Genomic DNA, 25,381 nt, shown 5'->3' on the forward strand with positions numbered 1-25,381 from the left:
TCCACCCCACATCGATCCACCGGAATCGCACCCGCCGAGGCGCTGTTCAGGCAAAAACCCAGAGGGCTGATACCCGAAGCGGGAGACAGACACCCAGGCGTGATTGATAGAGCACGGATGACAGCAGAAAGAGCAGCGAGAAACGAGAACGAAACAACAAGGTGGAGGTTGCCAGAAAGAGAGATATCGGTAGGAGACACCGTCCTAGTCCGGAACAGGAAGCCGGAGGGAAAACTCTCGATGACTTACGAAACCCAACCAATGGGAGTTACTCATGTCAAAGGGTCAATGGTCACAGCTGTGAATGCGCGGGGTACCGTAACCAGAAACGTATCTTTCTTCAAGCGCATAGGACCTGTGGCGGCGGAAGAAGAAACCAATCCGGACCAAGGACAAGCAGCAGAGGCGCCGCGTGGAGGCGGTGAACCGCCAGAGGACCCCGGGGGACCAGAGGACCCCGAGGGAGGTTCGCCCAGGTACCCGCGCAGGGAAGGACGTCGCCCACCGCAAAGATTCCAGGATTTCATCATGGACTCAGCAGCATGAGTAACAAGCCCTGTTAAGTACAGTTTGATTTGAGCCACGTTGGCTCCCCTGTTTAATGTGTTTGTTGTTTGGGGGGAAAAGGAGGGATGTTGTGTACGTGGTACACGAAGTGCGCATGCGCGGCCCGCCAGGCCGGCGCATTCACGCTAGGTTAATAAAGGCGGTGCCTGGGCAGTTCGCGCCGGAGCACCGGAACACACAGACGTCTCCGGCGTGCGTTCTTGCGCGCCCGCCCGCGCGCGCTGCTACTCAGACCCTGGGGAGCCCGCACGCCATCACGGGGCTTCCCCAGGTCACAACAGTGACCATATTTCGTAGGGCAAATGTTTCTCTTGATGAAAGGATCCACAGCTTCTCTCTGGTAACATACTTTATTAGCACCCTGCAAAGCATTATCTGGTGCTAAAAGCATTAATATCTTGATTTCCAGGTGAGCCTGGACGTTAACTGCCAGCGTCCTGACTGAAGCTCTCGATTTGCTCAACCTACTTTGTAGGCCGTTAACAGCCAAACCTGCACGCCAACACGAGAATTAATAAGCCCTCAGCCGGCGGGCCATTACCGCATAAGGTAATTCCCTCGGGGGCCCATAGTTACAAGTGCAGTGAGGGGCTTATTGCCATTAGTATTCCGGGGTTGAAAGCCCCAGGATACTAATGGTGTTGTTTTTTTTTTCCTGATTTGTATGTGCTGTTTGAAAAGGCGGCAGACGCAGTATGCGGTAGTTCTAGAAAGACTAGAACGCGCATACTGCTTCATTACTACGGATCAACAAGGCACCATTTTGACCACAAGTTGATCCAAAGTAATGATTGGGATCACTGGTAATGGAACAGATCATTCCTGTTCTTTGCGTCGAAATTAGCATGGCGGTCACACAGCTTGTAAAAGTTTAAGAGTCAAACGTGAAGGAGTGGATTTCTTTTTTAAGCTAGCGCTGGCAATTGGGGAAGCGAGCGTTCGTCAGAGGAAATGGCGGCGGTTCATGGCCAGTATATGAGGTAAGGGAACAGGCGCCAGATGCACGTCGTTACGATAATGGGATTACACTGTGGTAACACTCTCTATTGAGCCAATACACATTCAGTTTTCCCGTAGCATTGGCGTGCCGGGTACTAATGCAACATAAACATTGCCTCAAATCTTTTATCGTACTGACAGAGAGTAAAGCTGCAATGTACAGGTTGTTGCTTTAACATTGTAAATAATCACAATCACTGTTGACACCATCAAAAGTATTTGCTGCAGTTCTTTTCCTCGTTGAGCATATAATCAAATAGTATGAGGTTATAGGTATGTTTTAAGCTTAAATATTAATTCATATATGTTACCAGCCTGCATTTGAGCAGTTTATAAGATCTTGCAAAGCTAATATTTAAAGACACAGTGCCGCTAACAAGAGACCTTACTACGGAGCGTGCCAGACAACATGGATTTTACCATTTATTCTGCACGCTAATTCGCAGATGCCCAGACCACATCAGACATTAAATGATCCTTTTGAATCTCATCTGCTGTTGTTAGAAGCAACGCTTTCATCCGATTTTACTTTCTTTTCCTCAAAAGATTTCTTAAACAGGTGAAACGGCAGGGTGGAAACAAAGCCGCTTTCTTTTCAACATGGTGCTGGATGCTTAGAAAAAAAACACAAATGTATTGATATCAGTGTACAGTTGAAAAGAAAGTACAAAAGTGTACTTATCTTGAACATAAATGCCCTATTATATCTTCTGTGTGCGTTCTTATAAACCTATTAAATAAACTGACGACACATAAACAATTTATGTGGTGATTATTTTCCTAATAACAGACAGCTATATAAAACGCATGTTCCGATTCCTATTGTGTTACCATTGCCATTTCCTTCACATACATTTCCATTTCAAACATGGCCGCCGTAGCATCACATTGGCCTAAACACGTTATTGACAGAGCTGCAATGGTGGATTCTATCACTGTTCCTTCTCTTCCTGTCACCGACTGAGTAAAATAAAACAACGTTAAATACAGTCCAATCAAAATATTGACATCACAGCATAAAATGTACACAATATGCAGGGGTTGTGAACACTCAGGATGCCACTTACCAGACAGTTTAGGTATAATTTATAAGTATGCCGCTGCCCTATTGTCACATGTCCTGGGTTTGTGCGTTTGCACATGAACAAATGCACTGCGCCATACGCACACCTAAGATCTAAAACTACGTGAGAAACTGGCCATCCCGGATCGGGACCTGGAGTAGCTGACCTCCTTCCTCTTTGACTGCCCTTCACAAGTCCAACTGGTCCCTCTCTCTCTGCCACCTCTTTCTCTACCTGTGGTGTTCCCCATGGCTCTATCCTCTCACCCTGGTTTTTCAACCCTTTTACCCACCTGATCTCTACCTTCTCATCTAACTTTCTGTGTTATGCGAATGACACTCAGCTTTCCTTCAGGCGCCGCTCCTTTGTCAATCATTCTGGACTGTCTATCCACAATTCAGGATTGGTGCACCTTCACTGATCTCTGCCTTCATTCCATTAAGATGAACATCCATCTCATTGGGACCCCTGCTTTCCCTCTCTCACTCTGGCCACGCACCTTGAGCCATCTTCCTTTGCCTTTCTGCTAGGCAAGAACCTTTGTGTCATCTTCGACTCCACTCTCTCTTTCTCTCCTCACATTTCGGATGTCGCCAAGAAGTCCCACTACCAGCTGCTCCTCCTCAAAGGTATTCTTCCCTTTCTCACTTTTCCCCAGAAGCTCACTGTCTCCAGAGCCCTGGTTCTCTCTAGGCTGGACTATTGCAACAGCCTCTTTTCTCAATCTGCTTCCTCTAGTCTCCGCCCTCTACAACTAATCCAGAACAATGCTGCAAGACTTATCCTTGGCCTCAAGCCCAGAGATCTTATCTCTCCAGCACTGAAATCTCTCCACTGGCTCCCGGTGGCTGCACTGATCAAGTTCAAGATCCTTTGCATTGTCCACAAGGCATTCTTTGTCCGGGGCCCGCACTACATCCAACACTCTCTTCGAAAATACCTTCCTTATTGAGCCCTACGCTCAGCTACCTTCAACTCTTAAGGAGTTAGATACTTCTCCAGGCAGAGAGTTGGCGGTAAATCTCTTTACTCTGCAGGTGCCTACCTCTGGAATGGCCTCCCTTCCCCTCTCAAACTTGAGCCGGACCACCTGAAGTTCCGGAAGCAGCTCAAAATTTTCCTCTTCTTTCACACTCTCCCTCCTCTGCTGACCTACCTGTCTGCTGTACCGACTGGTTGCTTGGCTACCCTCAGAGTCTCACTGAGTCCAGGCTCTTTCTTGATCAGTCAACCTTTCACAGCCTCCACGCCTACCACGCACTTAGGGGATGTAACTGGAACCCTACAGTGCCTTGTTCTCCTTGCACTAACCAGAGCTGCGCTGCCCTGGCTGCACTTACACAGAGCATTACTGTTCTGTTTTCCACTCCCCTCTCCCTTGCACGCCCCCTTTCCCCTTGCACCTCTCGTTCTTGCACTTGCACGATCTGAATGACACAAGGCCTAGTAAGATCGTTTGTCTTGTCTTTCCTCTATCTTCCCTCCCTTGTCTTGTCGCGCCTAGAAACACTTCTGTACAGGCGTGTGATAAATGACTTATATCATATCATTTTATCACAGATGCCCAGAGAAATATACAATGCCGAAGTAACAAACCGTTAGACTGGCAGCACCCACATGCCAGTCTAGCCAGGTAATTACACTTAGCAGGACTGCTCTATCAGAAATGCCAAGTAAAAAAAAAGTCAGACCAAACTGATGAATGACTAGACTGGATGCGCCAAAATACATCTCTATCCACTAATACCACATATCATGCCTGCTTAGCGTGGACATGGACAACCATTATGATTTATCACACAACCCTGAACCCCCACGCATCCCCTCTGCCCCCAACCCTGTCACCCAACCTCCTAAATCAACTCCTTGGCATAGAATTACCTCCATGTCCCTCTTCCTTGTCCCAGAGCTTATGTATGAGGCTTCTTGCCTCATAGGTAAGTACTGAGATGAGGAAGAGTGGGACTAGGAGTAATGTATATTACAGGTAGCTAAGTCAGGCATTACCTCCATGTACCTCTACCTCATCCTAGTACTTGTGTACTCATAAGAGTGCCTCATACACAAGTACTGGGACGAGGAAGAATAGGACTAGGAGCAATGTAGGTTAGCAATAAGTAATCAAGGCATTAAACACAAGTAGTGGCGCAGCACCATTGAGTTGGCTGGACTTCAGCACTGCCCCCCTTTGAAATTTCGGGCTATGCTGACTCAACCTCGCTGATCTTCAGAGCAGTTGCCAGACAGAACAGGATACTGATGTTAAACAGCACATGTGTTTGGCTGTTGACAAGGGCTCAGCAATTACTAATGTAAAGCATTTCACTGTTGGTACCTGCATTAAAATGCCAAATTTTTTAGGCAATTGAAATCGTGATGTGGGTTTATTACTTGCATGCCAGGGGAGCGATTGTAAGCTCAGAGAAGGAGCAGGAGACCGGTCATTCTCACAGCAGTCCATAAGTGGGTGCTTTCAGACTTAAAGAAGAGAGTTAACTGCTTGTAACATTGAAGCTGCACTAGAATAGTCTCATTAACATGCGTAAAGAAGTTAGATGGCCCCACACAAATATGTTTGCCCCTCCCACACCTCCCGTGAAGTTAGTGCCTCCCCCAATATTCGAAGGGTCAGCCCCCCGAAATGTAGGTTTTATTGAACCCCTGAACACAAGCACATACACCATTCACCATATACACACACGCACACCCAGCCATCCATACATTTAAGTGTGCACCCTTTCGCCATACAGGCACAAATACCCAGGTACCCTCCCATACATTTGTGTGCACCCTTTCACCATACACTCACACAGGCAGCCACCCATACATTTAAGTGTATACCCTTTTACCATACACTCACACCCACACACATCATGGGGTTGAGGGGAGCCCTATCACTTCAAAAATAAATTGTTCCCTTTTGGAGTCACTCTGACTTCATAAAGAAATTATTTCTGTTAAGAACCGAACCATAACGGAAAGGCAGAGTGACTTTAACAATAAATTATTTCTTCTTGAAGTCATTGGGCTCGCCCCACCCCATGAAGCCTAGAGTCTTCCATGTCATGGGGTGGGGAGAGCCCTCAGACTTCAAAAAGAAAGTTTATTTTTGTAGTCACTCTGCCTTCATAAAGAAATAATTTCTGTTACAGAAATTATTTCTTTATGAATGCTGAGTACATTCAAAAAGGAACCTATCAACAAAAATAAGGTGGGCCTAAAAAAAAAAAGACATTTTTTCTCCAAGTGGGGCCCACACCCAGGACATGTGCTGGTGGGGGCCCTTGCACCGTAGGAGCTGTGGGGTCCCTGTTACGCCAGTGCCACCTAATGGATTGACTGATAGTCATTTTATTAAGGATCATAAATTGCACTGAGGATGCTGTTTGCAGCTAGGTGTGAAAATGTCCCCTCTGTGGAATTTTTTGCATTTGTGCTATGAAGTACAAAGAGAAGGATTATAAACAGGTCGAATGACGTAAATGCCGCTTGCCATTTACTCATAGCGGTCACATTTACCTTGAGAGATTTACTCTATTTTACGTGATAGAACCAGATGGAACGTTGTTAAATTTGAAATTGTGCTCAGAACCCCTTTACGAGGCGATTTGAATCAGGGTTGCCTTTTAACCCTGCACGCCGCGCATAGCAGGAACTACACTACCCAGGAGGAGTAGCAGTTCCCGGACGTGCTTTTGACCCTAAACCCGGCGCGAATGCGCTGGCACGGACGGGTCTAGCCAGTCAGCAAGTGATATAAATAGACTCCGTTTGTCTCTGCACCTCAGAGATTTGCTTCACTTTATGTGATGGAGCCAGATTTAACTTTTTATATATTTTAGTATATTGCATTTTAATTGTGCTTCTTTTTAGCCAGTAACCTTGTTTAGAATGTTGTGACATTTGTAACTGTGCTCGGAACCCCTTTACGAGGTGATTTGAATCAGATTTGCCTTTTAACCCTGCACGTCGCACATAGCAGGAACTACACTACCATAGCTCTCAACCATTTGCCTCGCAAAGGCGGGTGAAATCACCCGATTTTGTTTTTGGCGGGTGAAACGCCCATTGGAATGAATGGGCGTGCGGGAGGCTTGGCGGGAGAGTCAGCCCTTTGCAAGGTGGCTGACACCCGCCAAAATCGGGTGCGTTGAGAGCTATGACACTACCCAGGAGGAGTAGTGGTTGCCGGACATGCTTTTGTCCCTAAACCCAGTGCGAACGCGCCAGCGCCAACAAGCCAGCGTGGACGGGTCGAGCCAGTCAGCGCCAGTCCGTGACCAGGAGGCGCAGGAGGCCTCTGCTGGATTTTTTCCCCCATGGGTCTGGTGGAAGTCCTTGCAGCCATTAATGTAGAGCGAAAGAACTCCGTTTTGCGCTAAACTGACTTATCAAGAATAAAGGTAGGATCTTCGGAGCAACTAAAGGATGCTGATGATGCCCTTGAGCATATAGAGGCTCCTTCTTTTGCAGAGGTTCCATTGGAGGTTGGCCCCAACGTTACCCAGGTCCCCTCTTTACTGAATGATAATAGGATCCAGTCCCAAGCTGATCTTTCTCTTACATGTAAAAGCGCAAAACAGGAACCTACAGCACCTCAGGTATTACATACAAAGGTTGTTATTCCATCTATTGAGCTACGTTGTATGCTATTAAATACCCGTTCTCCAGTCAAGCACGCCATTGACATTGCTAACTATATAGAGCTTGGTAATCTGGATGTATGTGCTCTGATGGAGACCTGGGGATCGAGTGTTGCCGGTCCCACTCTTAACCTAGCATATTCCTACAGGTTACGTAATGAGCAGAAAGGATAGAATAGAGGGTAGTGGTGGAGGTGTTGGCATTCTCATGAAAGAGACACTCTCAGTATGGGAATCCCCAGGACTTACCTTAGAGGGAATAGATTCCATGTACATAAAAAGAGGAATGAATGCGGAATCCACTATAAACAGGCTTCTCATATATCGTCCCCCTTCTCTGAAGGTAAACCTGGCAGATGCTATTAATAACCATGTGTTACCCCTTTTGAATCCTGCTTCCCGTTTTATCATCATGGGCGACATTAACCACTGGTTGGGTGACAGCGATGACCAGCTCGCAAGTGAGCTACAACAGTCATGATTTGACTTAGGCTTCGTACAAGTGGTGACCCCCACGCATGTGCTCAGCCACACATTGGACTGGCTTGCGATCCTTAACATCATCTCTCAAAATGTGAATATTGCGCCTTGCCCGTGGTCCGACCACTTTTTAGTACACTTCACTCTTTCTGTCCCATCACTCTGAAATCCAGAAATGTGCAGAGAGGTTCTATGTCAAGCAACCTAAAATGCCTCACAGCAAACAATATTGAACCCCTCTTAGATAGTACCCTTAGTTTCACATCAGAAACTTCTCTTCAGGTCATGTCCACCTGCTTAGCCTCAAATATGTCTAAAATACTAATATCTTAGCCCTGCTGAAGCCAAAAAAACTAAATAATGACAAAAACAAAAGTAAACCCTAGTTCTCGACTGAGCTTCCAAAACAAAAAACCCTATCCATGAAGGCGTTTTATTCCTGGAAATCATCTCCAGTCCCAGCATCTCTAGCAGACTATAAAAAACTAGTTAAAGAGTATAAAGCTGCCATATTGGACGCAAAAAAGAATTTCCATAGCAACAGAATCGCCAATCCACAGTCAGATGTGAAGTAAATCTTTAAGATTTTAAAAGAACAGAAGGTAGTTCAGCCCCCTATGGAACCACTAGTGATAAGAGACAACAATTGGTGTCAACTTATTCAAGATGGCTTGTAAAATAAACTGCTAGGTATCAGAATGGAAATGCTAGGAAAAAAAGAGGGCGTCCCCTCCACCAGGTAATAACGATTCTCAGAAATCATTCCATCGTAAACCGGAGGTAACACAATTTAATTTTCAATCAATTGCAGAGGAGACTCTGATGAAAGTCATTGATCAGCTCAAGGCAACTCATTGTAGAGGTATTGCATGCTCGTCTCTGATAATAAAGACCGGTCCTCCCTCCCTGGTAAAAGCAATATGTTGGAGGGTACGGTCCCGGACGTTCTCAAACAAACTATGGTCATCCCCATTTTGAAGAAACCGGGGCTCCCTAGGGATAACCCGTTGAATTATCGCCCCAAATCCAATACTCCATTTCTGCTCAAAATATTTCACAGGGTTGCTTATGGTCAGATCGCCGAGCATCTAGATCGGCACCCTATTTTGAACTCTCACCAGTCTGGCTTCAGCAATAAATTTGGAACAGAGACAGCTCTCCTCGAGTTGAATTCTGGAGTATGGGATCGGGCTGATAAGGTCGGACTCTCTCTCTTGATATCTTTGGACCAATCAGCAGCGTTCGACTTGATTGAACATTCCATCTTAATCTCTAGACTGAAAAAGGTTGCTACTTTTTCCACCATGGCAGTCTCATGGCAGTCTCATGGATCGCCTCCTTTCTGGAGAATAAATGTAGCAGAGTCTGCTCGGATGTTGCTGAGGCCTCACCCATTCCTGTTCAATTTGGTGTTCCACAGGGGGCCAGTTCATCCCCATGTTTGTACAACTTATTCATGGTTCCTTTTTTCTCTATGTTAGAGCTAGAGGGAATCATGTTCTCGAGCTATGCAGACGACATGCAATGTGTCGTCCCCATCTCGGGTTGTCATGCAGTGGATGAACTGGAAATAAATGAAGTCTTTAACCTCATAGAGAAGTTGATGCTTGCAAATAACCTTGCGCTAAACAAGGGGAAGACGGAACTGTTGATAGTAGGCAGATCAGCCTCTTTGAGTAAGCTAGGCCAAACCTACAGTCCCTTTAGGCTCGGAGATAACACCATCACTCCTTTACCCAAAATAAAGATCCTGGGTGTGATTCTCGACCAAACTCTTTCCATGAGACCCCACGTTACAGGGGTGGTCACTGCCCCGATCTATTACGTGAAACTACTTTTGCATTAGCCCCTTATCACTCAGGTAAGTGCGGGAACGATTGCCAGAGCGATAATAGGGGCTAAGATTGATTATTACTGCAGCCTTCTGTCTGGTCTTAGTAAGAGCGATGTTCACAGACTCCTGATGGTTAAGAATTGGGCAGTCAGAGTTGTGATCGGTCTGTCTCGCCGAAGTCACATGTCAGAAACTAGGCACTCTCTCCACTGGCTCCCAATAGAGGCTAGCGTTAAGTTCAGGGTATTGGTCTTAACTTTTAAGTGTAGACTTAGCCAGATGCCACCCTACTGACAGACGCATATCATTGATAAAGTTAACGGCAGGGTTCCCAGGTCCTGTAATCAGAACTACTTGTTTATTACGCGGTATAGAACATCGAAAGCAGAGAAGGGTGCTTTCTTTCTGGTAGCGGCAAAACTTTGGAACCAGCTTCTGGTGAAAATGAGAAGCCAAAGTTCCAGGCAAGCTTTTATGAGAGATTTGAAAACGATGCTATTCTCTTCATCTCTGAGCTGGGGCCTCTCTCTCCGCATTTCAGACTTTCTTAGGCACTTAAGAAAGTTGTGTGTGGTCTGTTCTGTGTGGTCTGGCTTACTGTCTGCTCCTTTATACCTCAGGGTCCATAGTGCGCATTACAAATGTGTAATGTAATGTAAAATGGAATCCACCTGGTTTTAGCAGTAAATCCAATGGGGCTCATTATCCAAGTCCCCAGAGCGTGCATTAGGGCCATTCATGATTTACACCTGTCTTTTGCACTCCACAGTGCAAATAATGAAAAGTGACTGAGGTGGACCTAATTGCATGTAAGCGTTCCCCGCTGAGAAACTCACAGATTTGTTTCAAATTAGCTCCTATACGTTATTGCCCCATGTTGCCAGTCAAGCAGTCTTCTAACACGGCAATATATGCATTTTCACGTTACTTTAGTTCTGAGGCTTAAAGGTTGTGCTTTGCAGCGCTCGCCTTACAAGCTTCACTTGCTGGAGCCCTTTCCGGCTGCCACTTCCCTTAGGGTAGACAGAAGTGTCATCAGCTTGTTGCCTTTTAACACCGGATCCTCCACATCAGTCACTTGCTGACAAAGAAGGATGTGTAGCTGTTCAGTGGACAAGGCTGGCTGGCTGTGTCGTGATAATCGGCGGCTATCTACCCCCCATTGTATTTGTCTCCATTATAACTTATGCACTCCACGGGTATCTCTGACTGTTCCCCACTCTAATCCAGGGGCTCCCTTCCCATCATGTTGAAATGGAAACCTACATCTCTTCAACCGGGACAGCAGAGAGAAATGGGGTGCTGGAAGCAATAATTCCAATACGTTGCCCACTTCCCCATACAAACCATTGATTATCTGGCAAGTGTAGAACTTCATGCGTAAACGTTCTGCAAAAGCTTTTAATGTATGCAATTAAGGTTACGCCAGAACAGAATTGCCTCTACTGAGTTTGCAAATGCGGCCCTGCATTTGCAAGAGATGCCTGTGACCCACAAATATGTTTCGAAAAGCAGTGTGTGACTGCATACCCAATGGGTCGATCTTCGTGGGGGTACGTGGAACCTCTGTGGAAGTCTCAGAGTATAGCTCAGGGGTAATGTGCTCTCCCTGGAAGCAGTTAGATCCCCGGCCCGCGCTTAGAAACCTAGCTATTAAGCGCGTTATAAATAACCTATCATATCATATCCTTACGACCACGAAAGAGCACCCTTGGGGTTCGCAGTGAAAATCCATTCTGTGAGCAAATCCAGGCTCTCGTTGCTTTTAGCGCATTCTTTAGTAATGCAAAGATGTCGGCGTCTCCATGCAAAAAAAGCAATGCCTGCATCAAATGTGGGGGCATATTTGGAAATAGAGGAGGGGCTTTGGAGCCTCTTCATAATGCCAACGTGTGACCCCCTACACTGGCGATTACCATTCTGTAAATGCGGCCTCAGAAAGCACATACATGTTACCTGCCTGCAAAGTGAATCCAAATTAACATATTAATGGATGTTTTACTTCGTAATTAACCATATGAAACTTACAGAATCGAGACTCGGAGAATTTTGAAATCCGTTTTTTAAAACGACGCCCTTATCCATTTACGAACTATATATCCATCCACGTGTTTGTCTCAAAGGAAGGACGCGCCATTCTCACTGGCCCAGCCAATGGGGCCGCCAGTTAGTCATGGTGCGCTGTGATCTCAAAATACAGGCCTATTATGGAACGTGGGTTTGGCTTCAAAGTAGTTTCGCGTAAAAAGTGAACATTAGAGCTATCGGACACATTTGTTCAAAGCAAACACTCTTTGAACACGGCTGCTCGAGACAAAGCGCCCCCTCAAAGCGCCAGGCGTTACCAGGATCCTTGTAATTTAGCACCTTTGTAGTAGTGGAGCAGCGCGAGGCACCGGTGGCTTAGTGGTTTCAGGTGTTCGGCCCTAATGAGCTTGAAGGGGCTTCTTCGGGAGAGCACGTTTACGTCGTTTTTCATCTTTGTGGTCTTAAATACGTTTGATGCTAACAAGAGAGGCTTCACGTTTCTTGTTTTTTTTTAGACATCATTTTTAATGAGTTTTTAAGGACAGCAGTGACAAATGCGCTTATTCAGAGGATACCCACTTTAACAGCCGAAAAGCAGGTACACATATACAGATAGGTAGGTTCTACACAAATCACGATTATCTGTTCCCAATTGCGGCAGAAATGTTTGGTGGATCACACCATCTACTGTCTGTGCTTTGCTGGCACTCTTCCTGATGAAGATATTGATTAGTTAATTACAGTGCATCAAGATTTTGAGCAATTTTGCACATATAGAATTTACCCGAGGCTCGCGGATGTGCAACCTTCGCACCAATGTTCATTAGCATGCATATGAAACTCCTGCTTGACCTGTTCGCTGAACAAGGGTGAGACCTTAGCATATATGCTGATGATAATCAGCTCAACTACAATATCTCCCAAAACCTATGTAACAGGGCTGTTGCAAGGTCTGAAAAAGATCTGGGGCTACGCTAATGTTGGGACTGTTGGGACTCCGGGCTAGCTAGCCTATTGGTTGTTGCCCCTGAGCTTCTATCCGGGGGCTACAACCAAAAGACCCAGGGCTATAGCCCCCTCAGCCCCGCCTAGCCACACCTCTGCTAGGCATGGATACACTCAAAACCAGTTTTCAATATTAAGCCGTGGATAGATGCAATCTGGCTTCACGTCTAGAGCTACACATCTCAAAAACAAGAATAGGCTCAAAGGTCATGGTCATGGGTTGGAGGTGGGTGCTAGTGAGCCAACTGGGACCAAGCTATGCACTTCTTAAAGAGCTCCAGGATTCCCCTGTAAACGTCCCAATAAATACTGCATGATCATTTAGAAGTGGCAGACCCTCTGCAGCCAGACCCTGAGTGCTAAGTACTTTTGGTATTGTGTCCGGATCCACTCGAGTCCCTCCCTTTGGCCGCAGGTTCACTGTGATGGTCTTTCCTGCAACTGGAGCACCAGTCACGGAAGCATGGCACTGACAGGGATTGGTTGTGGGTTTGTGAAGGGTTCTATATTTAATCCGCTGATGGTAGGCTTTGGTAGGATGACTATGTCTGTAGCGTGACTAATAGCCACATCAGAGCTGAAGTTTACCACCAACCCACACCCCTGAAGAGAGGCTGAAAGGTACGTGTCTCATGGGTGAGGCGTTGCAGAGTGGAGTTAGTGACTGGCCATCCCGCTGATGTGAGCTGAGCCACTGAAGAAGATATGCACGCCTAATCTTTTGTCAACGTGGTGCCTGGGTGAGAAGCTCCTGAACATCCAATGGCATGTCGGTCTGAAAAAGAAGGGCCGGCCCAAATGTGAGCCCAGAGAAGCAGTTCTTATGCTGTGAAGATCAATGTTTTTTTCTTGACAGGGCTTGAGGGATATTCGTGTTACAGGGCTGAGCATTGGCCTCTGACTTTTTCACTATCAGATAACCGCAATAGTACTTTGTTTATCTGTCTTCACTTAACCTATGAAAGTTACGTAAAGCACAGACAAAGCCTAATTTTGAGAGTAGGTCTATAATAGAAGACCAAAGGAGTCAGACTTTTTCATGTGGAACACTGATAGATGAATGCAACCAATGAAGCCATCAGTAGGAGTGAATAAGTAGGTCAAATCGATGTTTGCAGAATTAAAAACCACTAGATCATTGCCTACTAAAATGTTAGCAGGTACATTGTCCTGCACCAGGACTGGAAGCTTTGCTGTCTTGTCTCCAATCATAATGTTGACTAAGGCCACAGGCGATAATTTGGGAGGCCCACCAGCTAACCTGGTAGTTCTCAGAGGAGCACCTACATAGTCCTCTGGCTTGAGCAGGGTCCTGTCCAGCACTGTCATGCTTGCCCCACTGTCTCTCAAGCCAGTAGAAGGCTGGCCATTCAAGAGGACACTTCTCAAAAACCTGCAGGTGTTCTGTGGCATTGTTACCAGTACTTCTGTGTACTGGTCCCAGGTCCCAAGAGACACTAGGGAAATCGCTGCAGGAGCACCAAATGTGATTCCTGTAGAGGAGGGGAGGACAGTGGCCTCCGCCTCAGGCATGGGGTAAGGGTAGGTCAGGCTGACAGCTTGGAGTTCAAGTGCCTTACCTTTACCCTTGGGGTCACCCTTCTTGTGGTCCAGAGCCCCACCATCCCAACAAGTGCCAGGAATGTGGGTTACGGTACTGGAACCACTGGCAGCCTGCTTTGCAGCAGGTGGACAACTACTCTTACTCCCACCCACATAGGACTTATCCCCACTAGATTGTTGGGTCTTAGGAGAGGGAGGTTTTGGTTTACTCGACTGTGATTGCTTTTGGGACTCTGAAGCCTTCTGAAAGGTCCCCTTTTCTTTGTCCTTGTCTTTCCCACTGGAGTCCTTAGGGGACACTCGGTGGGAGGCCCACTTGTCAGCCAGCCTGGCCAGCTTAGAGGGATTTAAATGTTCTGGTCAGCAACATACTGACTCACCTCTGGTGAACAGGCTTCAGAAAAATGTTCAAAAAACAAAAGGTGGGACAATTCAACAAATGTTTTCACCTTGTAACCATCAATCCACCCCATCATGTTCATATGTGCAGCACTCACCCAGTCAACCCAAGACACATTCTCACTTTTCCTAAATTCCCTGTACCTTTTAAGGTATTGGGTAGGTGTCTTGCCAAACTTGGCAATCAAAGCAGACTTCATGCACTCATACTGACCCCTTTCTTCCACGCTCAGTTTCAGAATACAGTCAGATCCAGTCTGAGACACTTTGCTTAACAAACACCTAGCCCGATCTCTTTTATCAACATCATGGATTCCACAAGCCATCTCAAATGCTTCAATCCGTTGGAGGATATGAGAACCCTCCACATACACACCAACCAAATCTTTCATAAACTTGGCGGCTGGGGACCTGACACTCTCAACTGGTTTCACTGAAGACTCCACTCTAGCTCTCTTCAGTTGAATATTCTGGTGCTCAGTGTCCTTTTGTTTTTTGAACATTTTTCTGAAGCCTGTTCACCAGAGGTGAGTCAGTATGTTGCTGACCAGAACATTTAAATCCCTCTAAGCTGGCCAGGCTGGCTGACAAGTGGCAGCAGCTTCGGTTCTTGCGGTGCTAGTTGACGATCTGTCAAAAATGTCCTGCAAGCTGAGGTGTGCAGTGCACTTTGAGTATCACTTGTGCCAACTCCTCTTTCTTCAATTCAGCTTATGTTGCCAAACTCTTATAATGAAAGGCTAACTGTTCCCGTTGTAGCTCCAATTTTAAATGTTCAATCTTCAGGGCTTCCCCCTGAAGAGCAGTGCAGGGGTTCGCAACAAGGGCAGCAGAAATGGTGGCCTTCCCAGAATCAGATTCAACAACAGCCCCAGGCGCAGGGTCCTAATTGGTTGCATCCCCCTTCAAGAGCTTCACAATCAGTCTGGTAGTCCACCAAGGCAACTATCAGCTCAGCCCTAGACTTATCTTCAAAGTCTAACTCCCATGCGTCACACGCACTCTGGAGAGCCTCTAAGCTCATCCTAGTCAATTTTCCATTTGCAATAGATTCCATTGCCTGTAATATGGTTATCTAGTACACAACTAAACCTCAATTTAACAAAAGTGTAGATAATTTGAAAGTGGCAAGGTTACACACTGATTCTTAAAACCATTAGCATCCCACCGCTACCACCAGTGTAAAACACCAGAGTGGGGTATCTGTTGAACTGCTCTCTATATGGCAGATTCGAAGCACAGAGCACCCCAGCCAAGATTCTCTAAGTGGTAAAACGTGGTGAGCAATCAAGGCTTAGCCCTCAGGAGGTGATGCAGGCTGGTTCTTAAGTACAGTGTAGTCCCCAAGCACCTACAAAGGAATGACCACACACTATGCTAGTGAAAACACAGTCTTTATATAAATAAGTTTCATGGTTATATACACAATCACAATAACACACTTTGTACTCTGGCAATACTATAATGGTAAATATATACAGGTCTACGTGGTACCACTCTTAATTATCAAATCCTTTGAAGTGCATCAACTGCTAGCAGTTCAAAATGGCATATGAATCAGATTATAAGATGAATCAATGATAGACACAGAAAGAAAGTAAGTTAAATCAAGCAGTGGCAGAACCGTCTATCCCACTACCATGAGACGTTCTGTGCGAGGATCCCCCCACCTGGGCAACCTGTAAATAAAGCGTATTTGACAAGCCCGGTCCAATTATGCTCAGTATAATCTTAATTCCTTCTAAAGGTTCTACAACCCCAAAGTACCTGGTTTCAGAGAGTTCTTTGGTGAGTCGTTAACAGGCCCTTCTAGAGTGCACTCCCTTTAAGGCAGGAGTCACGGCTAGTCGAGAGTCGGTGAAGAAAAGGGTGAACACTGTCGTGGTGGCAGCAGCTTCGGTTCTTGCGGTGCTAGTTGACGATCGGTCAAAAATGTCCTGCAAGCTGAGGTGTGCAGTGCACTTTGACGACGAGTGTTTGTTGCTGCAAAAAGTCGATGAAGAACTTTGGCCCAGCAAGGGCGTTGGGTCGTCGGCGTCTCTGTGGTCTTCAGGTGGTGGGAAACCCAGTGGTGGATTCTCCTCAGTCGTTGGTGGCCTTGACTTTCTCTGGCAGGATGAAAGCGGTCAACGGTGATGAGCCAGGGAGTCCTTGAATCAAATGTCTTAGGCAAAGGAGCACTGCAGCTCCGGTCTGTGACGGCAGTCGTCAACGGTGATGAACTTCAATGTACGGGCGCTTCGCTTTGTGATTCCGCAGCGGTTCCCTCTCTGGTCGGCAGCCTTTCGAGGGTCTGACGTCCAGGGAGCTTTGGCAAAGATCAGCTGGTGCACGATGGTCCCTCGTAGCTCAGGTCCTTTCTTGGATCAGTTCCTTGAAGGCACAGTAGCTTTCAGATTGGCGAAGGACAGCAGCAGTAATTCCTCTTCTTCCAGTGGTCTTCAAGGTTAAGCATCAAGTATCGACTTCAGCTCTGAACGATTTCTAGCAGTGAGAGGTTCCCAGATATACGGTTCTGTCTCTCATTCACTCTGCTGGGTCACATCCAGGCAACCAATCACTCAGAAGGGCATTTAGCAGGCAGGCAGCCAATCAGGCACACAGTGCATTCAGGCCATTCTCCTCCCTCTCAGACACTCACAACAAGGAATGTGTATTGGGACAAGTACTCTGCCATTCAGCACTCCACACTGCATTCATCCCAGTTTCGGGCAGGGCTGTCTCAGTCTTTGTGTCGCATACCAGAAACTAGACACCCATAACAAGAAGTGCATATGATCACACACTCCATTCACCCAGGTCCCACCTCAAGGGTGTACCCACAACATACAGTCCTTGGAAGGCTCCAGCCAGTCTGGCCTGGACTTCCCCACAATACCATATATGGAACTTCCACCCACAGCCAGTCAGGGGGAAGGGACAGAGTCAGGGCTTCCCAGAACTTTGGGAAAAACAAGGTAACAGGCAATAGAAAGCAAGAGGCCACAGGGGCCATCTTGTCTCCTATCAGAATCAACTGATTCCAATGGCAGGGCCTGGTTATCCCAAAATGGAGGATAGTCATAGTACCTGTCAAATTCAGCATGGAGCCACCAGCCCATACTCTACTCTGTGGGCCACACACAGGAGCCCAAAAACATACACTAGCAGTACAGGGTCATACTCCCACCCATGGGTGCCATTAATATCCCAAGGATCTTTTCACCAAACCAAAAAGAGGAAGAGACACACCGCCAGGAGTCCCACATGAACTCCTGCGTGGAAAACAAGACAGACCACACATGATAAAGCAATAAAGGACAAGGATATGGAGGCCCTGTCCCTCCAATGCATTTCCAGCATCACACCACCCCCAAGGAAAGAAGGCAAAGATAGCAAGATGCACACGCTGAGTAATGAAACAGGGGTGGAAGTCAAGTAAAAACCACAATGTTCTTTGAAAGGATGTGTTCTTGTGTCCAAAAATGGATCAAAGTTGACATAACCAGTTTCTATTGGCCAAAGGTGGACCACAAGGCCAGTTTGCAGTCAATAATACCTTCTGTGTAGCTTGATGGTTCTACAGCATCAAACCAGGATTCTTGGAGCTGCCTGTGCAGTTCAACACGGTTCAAATGCAGTGGTCACATTGGCCTAGGTGTGGAGCATTATCGAGCAGGGCTCAAACTGGAGCTCCAGCAGTTCGAAGGTAATGCTTGAAGAAGTGCAGATTGTGAGGGCCCCCAAGGTCGGTTTGTTGATCAGTTTGACTTTAAAGTTGCTGGTGTCTGGATGCGCTGTTCCATAGGATTGGTTTGATGAAGCACTCAAGGGGTTGCAGATCGTGAGGGCCACCAGAGTCTGTTCAACAGTGGATTCAATGGTGAAGATGCTGGAGACTGTATGCACAGTCTGGTTTGAGCAGTTCAATGCTGCTTCCGCTGGTCAGGGGTCAAGAATCCACCTGAGTTGGTTTGACTGGTGATGGAGATCAACAGTGAAGATGTTGACGGGGCGCGAGGTGGTTCGAAAGTGGAAGATGAACTAAGAGCTTGTAGTTCGAGCCGAAGCAATGATGCACTCAGTTTGCACAGTGCTGGGGCAAACAGGTTTGAATGTGCATTTCAGAGATTTGGGTACAGCAGTCGTGTTGTTCTAGATAGGGAGTGGTGTTGAGCAAAGGTTGAACAGAAGCTTGTGAAGTTTAAAGGCCACTCTTTAAGAAGTTTGGATTGTGATGGACTCCGGGGTTGGTTCGATAGTTGATTCAACATTTACAAATCTGGAGACTGAATGTGCAGTTTGGTTCAAGCTGTTTGAGGTAGCAAAGAGCTGTAGCTTGAGCTGATGTGGCGATGCACTTTCCTAGCATGGTGTGGAGGTGAATATCTTCAAAAATGCAGTTCAGCGGTTTGGAGAGTGGGTAAGTGCGAAATGCAGCTCTGCAGGGTCCTCATGGTTTGATGCTGTTGAACGGGCTGGAATCACACAACTGCATGCATCCTTCAACATGGTGAGGTGCTGGGTACCATTGTGCATGGCAGAGAGCCAGGTCTTGTGCCAGCAGCAGTTCACCCTCAATGTACTCTGGAGATGGTTGGGGACCTGAATACCTTAGAGGCTACCTGCTGGAAATCTACTTTGCACATTATGGACAAGTTATGTAAGCAGTGCAAAGACACCTTCGATTAATGTTGCAATTACAGCAGAGATTTAGAACAGGTATTTTTGACACTGTGTTTGTTTCATCTGCTGTCAATCTGCTGTGTGCTATTACCTCTCAATGATGCCATGAAGTCTGCCAAGATGGCCCGAGTGGACCCAATGCAGAATCTCCAGTGTCGGAGACGTTGTACACGAAGATAATCTGGCGACATTCGAGATGCTGCAGGAGAAATTCTCCCTGCCAGACACAGAAAGATTCCACCATATGCAACTGGTGCATGCTTAGACAGCCCATCGTCAGCCCATGCAGGAACTACCGGAAAGCTCCCCAATGGAGCGTAATATAGTCCAAGACCGGGTGGAGCGGAAGGTTACCTCCACAATGTACAACGTAATAACCTCATTTGCGACACCGGAGCTATCCTGTCTTAAGGCAAAATGGGAACGCGACGTAGGCCAGCTTCTGCCAGAGGACTGGGTGGAAGCCCTGATGTACCCGCGAGAAACAACTATCTCCTCAAGGCTCCGACTGGTCCAGCTGAAGATACTACATCGCACCTACTACCCGAGAGTGGCCCTCTTTCGCTGGGGTAGAGCCTCGGATGCAAGATGTCTGCGATGCAAGTGTGAGGAAGGTACCTTTTTTCATATACTGTGGGATTGTGGTAATATCCAGCAGCTATGGCAGAAATGCTGCGATAAGCTGTCCAGAGTGCTGGGTAAACCGATACAGAGGTGCCCGAAACAACTGCTTTTGGGGATATCTGGGGAATCTGACCTCTCCCGCTACGAGAAACTGCTATGGTCCACTGCGATGGCGGTTCTCAGGCGGAACATTGCTCAGTTGTGGGGATCGGAACGCACACCCAGTTACGACCAATGGGTCATGGATGTGGACATATGTGCAGTAATGGAGCACCGTGTGTACAAAGCAAGGGGCTGCCCGCAAAAAGCCGAGAAAATATGGAAAAGGTGGGAGGAGGATAACTGAGGACTATGGGCAAGTATTGTAACCACTGAGAACATGGACACCTACCGAAAGGGGAAATATCAACTGTTAAATACACCCTGGATTACGAGGACACCCGATGCTGATTCCGATGAACTGTCGTACCATGGTCCCTGAAGCTGAGTTGTTTATGTTATTGTTTTTCTTTTTCTGGTCTACCTCGCTCCCCCCTACTATCCCTTCTCCCTCACCCTCCTTTCCCCCCCTCCTTCCTTCCCCCCCCCCCACGTCCATTGCCTGGAGCATCGAGAGATGAATGTAATGTTGTTGTAAGCTGAAAATCAATAAAATCTTTGATCAAAAAAAAAATGATGCCATGAAGTGGGTTAAAACTACATAGTGAGATTCTCCCTCTGGTGTACTTAATTGAGCCAAACTTGACCAACAATGCAATGGCCTACACACTGGAAGGTGGCACAGCTGGTGAGAGACCTGCTTTCAGCCTTACTTGGTGATCCACTGGTAGTTGGATATAGAGGTGAAAATGAGTTCCTGAAGGCTTCTTTTATGGACCGATAATATTTTAATTAAATATGTCAGGAGCAAAGTACACAGGGCAAATGTGCAGAAGTGGTGTGACCTAGCAGTTTGGGCTGGCGTGACCTAGCAGTTTGGTGACCTAGCAGGGAGTCCCATTAGGTGTAGGACCAAGTCTCATTAGCATATGGCCTTTCCACTTTTATAATGGCTTGGCAGGCAAAGAACACATTACCAGAGAATTACCAGAGGTTTAAGATTAATTCCAAAACGTCCAGCCATCACCTTTTTGTTTTGCTCTTGAATCACTAAGCTGCCACTCCCAGCAATTAGGCATTGTGAGAGAGTGTTTAGTGCACCTGGGGCCATTGTTTCTATATATAAGAGAAGCCAAACAGTGCTGTTTGTTGAATAATTGAAGTTAATCAAAATGAACAATCACTTGATTATGAACGATTATGGAGTGACATCTACCCATAGCCAGTACACCAGCTCAGATGATGATGCGCTGTTCAAGAGCGGCAAATCCTCTGAAACAGCCAGGAGTAAACAGATAGCTCTCCCCAAAAAGATCCAAAGCAATACATGATATACATGAGTGGCACACAGTTCATGTGGAGGACCATCAATCCCAAAGTGGAACCACAAATAAAGTTGATGTCCTCTTTTAAATGGCCATGGTAACTGCAGTCCAGGTCGAATAGGTTAGATCAGGATTGATTATTCAGATTACACCCAGAGGAGCCCAGCCTTAGCCCAAGAAGAGTCCTCAACCACCTCTTTAATCATAAGTTCCTGGCACGCCTCAAGAACTTCAAGAAATCCTGGACCAAGGCTTTGCTCCCAGATGTTCCACAGTTCAAAACCCTTCCTCATTTAAAAGGGCTCATTGTTCCTTAGAGCCTTCCTGTCTATAAAATCTAGCCATTTGGGGATGCTCAGGGCCTATGGAAGTAAGTAGAAGGGCTTGATCTCCTAGCCCTTTGTTCATGGTTTCAATATGCGTAAACTCACAATGGCATGCATACTGGCGCTGTGCAAGGGTTAAAAGCCTGATCACTGATGCCCAAATAAAATGTCCTGACCTTAGAGCACAAATGGATGCCACGCTGTCACCCCTGTCAATGCATAAAGAAGGACAGACACTTAGATCATCCCTTGCTACCCCACTCGCATTTGTCCACATTCACCTTTAACATAATCTTTGTTTGACTTTCTTACTCTTGGCCAGTCCAATCAGCCAATCATACAACACTTATAAAGCACAATAACCTTCACCATAGGCATCAGGGCACTTAAAGAAAAAAAGCGTAGATAATGGGAAACCACGAAGAAACTCGGGCACACAGATATGTTTTCAACTGAGCCTTGAGTTGTCCTGGCAGGCTCAGAATAACTATTCTGGAGTTTGTTATGTGAGAATTGTACATACTCCTGGCCAGTAAAAGCCTTTAAGCTTAATGTGGTATTTGAGCACATCTTAAGTTCATCATGCAGCCATAGGTGACAACTGATCATATTCTATGTTAAACCTGCATTCAAGTACATTCTCCCTGATCTACAGTCACTTTTGAACTAACTCTTACCTTTCTGCACAATTCTTTCCTGGTCCAGGATCGCTGGAGCATCATGCCCCAAACATAACCAACATTATCCCCTCTACCTACAGATGTGTGCCCTTCCCCGTTTCTTTTTTGTTTCCTCCTTTTTGTTCTCCTCCACTACCTCCCCTGTTCCCATCACTCATAAATTAGGGTCTGGAAAACCCTGACAAGGGCACAATAGGCCACTCCTTGGACAAGCCTATGTGCTGTGAGACTACTAAAGTAGTGATTTGTGGAGCCAAAAACATGTATTACCCCTTTAAAAGTCAAAAACTTGAATGTCAAGCAAGAATGTTTTGTGGAATGTGTGGCTGGGACACAGATATCTGTATTTTGACTGAGAAGTCCTGACACGCTTCTGATTTCACATGCCTTCTCACTGGTTGCAGCCATCGACTAAACTACTTGAGCTGTCACAAAGGACACAGCTATCCACTAAAGTTCTCGAGCTCTCTCACAAGGCATAACCACCAACTAATGTTCCTGGACTCTCTCACTGGGTGCAGCCACCCACTAAGGTTATTGAGCTATCTCACAGAGTGCAGAAACCCATTAAAGTTGCCAGGCTCTCTCACAGGTCACAACCGCTACTTGTAAACATGCGTAACCTGTAAAGTTTAAAGTATCCTTGAACAACGCGCCCGGTTACCTTCGGGTCTGGCGCGCGCTATAAATAATAAACAAACAAACAAACAAACCATCAACTACATGCCTTTGGCCCTCTTACAGAGTTCAGCCACCCACTTAAATTCTTGAACTGTCCCACAGAGCACAGTCACCTGTTAAAGTTCTCAGACTATCTTACAAATCACAGCTTCCCCATGAAGTTCTCAGTCGCACTCATAGTTTCCAGCCACCAACGAACGTTCTTAAGCTCTCTCACAGGGTGCAACTACCCACTAAGGTACTCAGCTCCCTCACATAGAGCAGACATCCCTTAAAGTTCTCGGGTTCTCAGGAGACAGCCACGCACTAAAGTTCTGAGGCTCTCTCACACGGTGCAGCTTCCCAGAAAATGTTCACAAGACCCACGCACAGAGCATTGCCTCCCACTAACGTTTACAAGCTCTCACAAAGAGCATTGCCTCAGAATACATTTCGCCTGTACTCTCTCAACAGCTGTTGTTATTTTTTCATGTGGGGAGTCCCCCTGTGAGGCTAGTCTCTCCCGCGTTGATTGCATCATTCATTACCACCTGCCACCTACCTGCACAGTTGTATAATGGAGGGAAGTATTTTGGTGATCCCCCCCAATTTACAGGCACCATTCCTCAAACGTAATGCACCAGCATGCCTCATTGCATGGTCTAGGGGGTTCTGCCTAAAGCTGGGTACACAACCTCCAACCACTTGCTGTGTTGGCATAGGCAACATGGGTCTGCCACTGGCCGGAGATCCCGGTGCAACTGGAACTGATTGAGCAGGCTGGATGCGTAAAGGGATTTTGGCAAGCCTTGCCACATGTTGCTGCTGTTCTGCACACATACCCTAATATGTACTAGGACTCACTTCCTCTTTAACACTTCTGGAGGGGTTGTGTTGGATGATTGGTAGAGTGTGGGCTCAACAGAAGAATGGCACTGTTTCACTTGGTACATTTCTTTGTGCCACAGTTCAATGCGGTTCCTCATGACCATTTTCTCATGGGCTCAGTCCTTGCCTTTTCTTTTATGTGACTGCTTCACCTTCTTCCCATAGCCATTCACTGTGCAGAAGACCTGCCACTTGACACTCCTCCCTCATGACAGGGCAGAATACTCCCATGCCCAGGACCATATGGGTCTGTGTGTGGGGTTGGGGTGCTTGGAGTTGCTGCTTTGGTACTCACCTTGTGCCATATGTGCCCCTCTGCAACTGCAGGTTCCTCATCCTACCTCCTCGTTCTTCTCTTCTACTGCCTCCTCTTCTCCTTTGGTACACCCCCCACCTGCTGCAGCACCTCCATGAGTTGGTGCATTGGCTAAGATTTCCCCTGATAGACCTCCCCCTTCTGCTTGGCATCCTATCCTGAACGGGTAAAGAAGCTTCCCTGCCCCCAGACAGTAGCCACCCCCATGGTCTTCCTCCCAGGTGCTTGCTGAGGCCTCCCCCTCCTCTCCCATAATAAACATGCTTCTGTACTGTCCCTGCCATATGTGCATGTCCTCATGAGGCCCCTCCTCTCCTATTTGTGTTGCAGCCTCCACTGGTGACCCTACCTCCCTTGACAGTGTACTAGTCAGGTCCTGCTCCGATGACACCGATTCCTCTCCCACTTTTCCTGAGGGCTCCTCTAATGCCTCAGTAGGCTCACACACTGACTCAGAGGACCAGAGAAGCGGTGAGCCCTTGAACTGCGCAGCCCACCAACAGCATGAGGATTCCTCGTCCTCAACTATCATGGGGCAATCCTCCGACTCATTAGGGGAAATTTGTTCTTCATCCACCCACCCTCGTATCACTTTCTTCCCCTCGCAGAGTATCAAGGGCAATATGCGAGAACCATGAGAAATCAGACAAACCCTGAGAACCCCAGCAATTTGAAAATACACTTGAGAACCAAAAAGAACACAGTAGGATCATGTCCATAAACCCCAGGCCCTAATAGAAGAAATAACACTTCATGACAAGCCAACGCAAGAAGCAGAATAGCGAGTGGGGAGACGAGACAGCAACACCACCAACAACAACAGCAAACACAAAAGGTTAAACTAATAGGAATAGGAACAGAAAACATCGTTTTGATTTTTTAAGTTTTATTACGAAAAATACGAGGGAATGGCATTTTCCTATGTATGGGGAAAATTACAACACAGTAATTACACACTGAACAAACCCTAAAACAAAGGGGCACTAAAACCGGAAAAAAAACAAACAGAGGCCATCAAACTACACAAGAAATACCTAAATTCTAATATTTTATAAAACTCCTCAAAACTCAGAGGAAAAGTCTCCAAGTATGACCCTTTCCTATGCATCTCTTTGCCCTGAAGCCTGGCAATACCTACAAAGCAACAGGAATTAGCAGGCCCTTTTAGAAATAATTCAATGTCCTTCAAGAGATTCATGGGGTCTGATTTGCTGAA

This window comes from Ambystoma mexicanum, chromosome 6p (genome assembly GCF_040938575.1).
Source record: "Ambystoma mexicanum isolate Mex_15411 chromosome 6p, UKY_AmexF1_1, whole genome shotgun sequence".
Taxonomy (NCBI): domain Eukaryota; kingdom Metazoa; phylum Chordata; class Amphibia; order Caudata; family Ambystomatidae; genus Ambystoma; species Ambystoma mexicanum.